The sequence below is a fragment of the Panthera leo genome, chromosome A2 (genome assembly GCF_018350215.1).
Source record: "Panthera leo isolate Ple1 chromosome A2, P.leo_Ple1_pat1.1, whole genome shotgun sequence".
NCBI classification, from domain to species: Eukaryota; Metazoa; Chordata; class Mammalia; order Carnivora; family Felidae; genus Panthera; species Panthera leo.
The window spans coordinates 4,062,035-4,064,908 of record NC_056680.1 but is presented as its reverse complement, the minus strand read 5'-3'; the positions used below and the strand labels follow the sequence as shown (position 1 = coordinate 4,064,908).

The window sequence follows — 2,874 nt, the reverse complement described above, 5'->3', positions numbered from 1 at the left end:
GCAGCACCGCAGGAGGGAGGCCCTGGCAGGGGCAGGCCAGGCTGGGCCTCCCTGGGGGAGAGGGGAGACCGGGAGGGAGGCCGCTGAGTGGCTGGAGCGGAAGCCGGAACTTAATGAGCCCCTCAGGATTAATTACGGGGCCCGGGAGCAGGCTGAGAAATCTATTACCCGAGCCTTTCCCAGACTCCGGGCTTCCCTCCTTCGCTCCATCATTTCCCGTCCCCCCCTCCCCAACCTCCTCCCCATTCTTTTCCAACAAAATATATTTATTTTTAAAATGCACCTTTATATCCTACCGTGGAAACCCAGATATATATATTTTTGAGCGGAGTAGATGGTGTCCATAAATTTGGGAGGATATACATTGAAATGAATATATAACTGTTAAAAAATGATCTGCGTGGTCCTGGTTGGAACCGTAGTAACAGCAGCCGCCCTGTGAGTACTTGAGTATGCGCTGAGTGTTTACACAGTTGGCTCAGCTCTTCTTGTCCTAACAGTAGCTCTGGGGGGTGCCAGCTCTCATGACCCCCCACTCTGCAAGTGCTTCTCGGACTCTAGGATCTGCGTTCCTGAGCCCGGCTGTCTGCATCAGGGTGGGTTCTGACTTGAGATCTTGTCCTGCAAAGCCCCACCAGGCTGCTCTGTCCAGAGGGAGCCACTCTGGGTTCCAGCTGAGACCAGAATTTGTGACTTTTTTTTTTTTTCCTCTTTCTGCCTCCAAGCATTCGCCTCGGCCGTTCCCTCCACAAGGAATGCCTTTCCTTCTGGCGTGTGCATCGTCCTCGGTCTTCAAAACTCAGGGCGCAAGTCTGCCTGCAGGAGGCTTTCTTTGTGAACCCCATGAGGCTTCACCCACCCCACCGTGGGCACCCTGTCTTCCGCCCAGCCTGACCCCTCGGGCGGGTAGGATATCAGTAGTGGGGGAGGGAGGCACTCGTGGCTCTTGGAGTCTGTGGGGAGAGGGGCCCCCCGCTTGTCCTTCATCTCCCTCCTTTAAGCACCGTTATCTCTCCATCTTACAGGGGAGGACACCAAGGCTGGGGGAGAACCGACGACCTAAGTCACACACCAGGGGGGTGGGGGGCGGGGCACAAGGCCTGGTGACTCAACTGTGACGCTGGTGACAGGAGTCGCCTCCTGGGTCCACGGCCCCTCCCCCGTTGTGCAGATGGGGAAACCGAGGCGCTGAGAGGCAAACCGGCCTTGCTGAGGTCACACGGCCGGTCCTCAAGGTGGAGATGGGGACAGTGCCATTGTCCGAAGGGGAGTGGATCTGGAAGGGCGAGGTTACAAGGGCAGCAATAGTGTTATGGGAGGAGGAGCAAGGGGGGGGGGGCAAGGAGGGGGGAGGAGGGTGGGACCCACGGGGACACCGAGGCTCCGCCCCCTTCCCTGTCTCTTCTCCACCTCCCTCTCTGGGCCTGTTGCTGGTCAGCTGGCTGCCGGGGTGGGGTTGGGGGGGAATCTCACCATTTCCTTGGGGCAAGGGAATTAAACGGTGCCAAGTGGGGCAAGGTGACCCCGGAGGGACAGCCGGCCAACCCCCCAGGCTTTCTCTGGCCACCAAAGGTCCAAAATGCAGGTGGGAAGGCTTAGGTCCTCCTGTCTCTCTCTCTCTCTCTCTCACCCCCGCCCCTCGATCTCATAACACCCCCAGACCCCTGGCCTCATGTTTAATTTATTTCAGGGCTAATTAGAGCCAGGCTGGCGGAGGGGCATGGTGACCTTGGCTTCCCCCCACCCCCGCCCCCCGCCCTTCCTGCCGCTGGGGAGACCGGGGAACGGTGGGGGCAAATTCAAGGGGCTCTGTGTCCCCCTCTGCACCCCCAGCCTCCCAGCACCTCCTCCCAGGGAGCATACTCCTCATGGCTCGGGAAACTGTGGGGGGCGGGGGGGGGGGAGACGGGGGGGGGGGGGGGGGAGGGGGGCAGGCAGGATGGGGGCGAAGAGGTGGGATTTCCAGCTCAGGCCAACTGCACCCCAGGGTCAGGATGCTCCTTCTGTCCCGCCCTCCCGTCCACCGATCGGGTTTGATAAAAATACCTGGGGGGGGGGGGGGGGGAGCGGTGCAGGTGGGTCCACCAAGGCCCCAGGTCCCAGGGCACCAGGCTGGGAAACAAGGGTGGGCATCCCCGTGACATCAGCCCTGCACAATAGCTCGCTCTCTCGCTCTCTCTCTCTCTCTCTGTCTCTCTCTCTCCCCCCCATCCCCCGGAGGGGAAAGACCCCAGCTTCAGGCATCAGCATCGGGCAACTTGCGGCTGGGGGCCCAGCCTCGAAGCCCCCATTTGTCCCCCGTAGGAGCAAAGCCTCTCTCTCACTTCTGTTTCCCATAAGCAAGGTGGGTGGTAGAGACCAGGTCCCCCCCGCCCCCCCCCCCCCCCGGCTCCCCCCCCCCAGAGACCACCATTCACGAGGCCCTCCTCCGCGGACAAACACAAACCCCCCAAATTCCGGTTCAGACACACGCTGTAGGCCAATCATGGATCAGTGCTCAGCTTCCGCAGCCAGCCGTCCTGGGTTCAAGTCCTAGGTCGACCTCGAGCAAGCCGTGTGACTCGAGGCCGACCGTTAACCCTCCTCGGCCAAGTGCCGCTGGATGAAACGAGTGCAACGCGCGCACGGGGCAAGCTGAGGCCGCCGCCCGGGTCCCCGCCGTCGTGCGGGGCGGGGCGGGCCGGGCGCAGAGCCGAGCGGCCGAGGCTCGGAGCGGGGGGGGGGGGGGGGGGGGGGGGGGGGGGGGGGGGGGGGGGGGACGAGCGGGAGGCCGCGCGGCCCGGATCCGCGCTCGGCGGCGGCGCCGAGCGTTTCCATGGCAGCCTGGCGGGAGCCGGCCGGAGCGATTAGGCGTCCCGCGTCGCTGCTGCTAAA

General features: G+C 63.0%; 1 long non-coding RNA gene across 1 annotated transcript; it reads right to left on the bottom strand.

Moving 5' to 3' along the window:
• Positions 1-286: 286 nt before the first annotated feature.
• Positions 287-2,574, bottom strand: LOC122213271. Its single transcript, XR_006199460.1, has 3 exons — positions 2,447-2,574; positions 1,114-1,276; positions 287-816 (listed from the first exon to the last, which is right to left on the bottom strand). It is a non-coding gene; the product is annotated as an uncharacterized LOC122213271 (long non-coding RNA).
• Between the last annotated feature and the right edge of the window lie 300 nt (positions 2,575-2,874).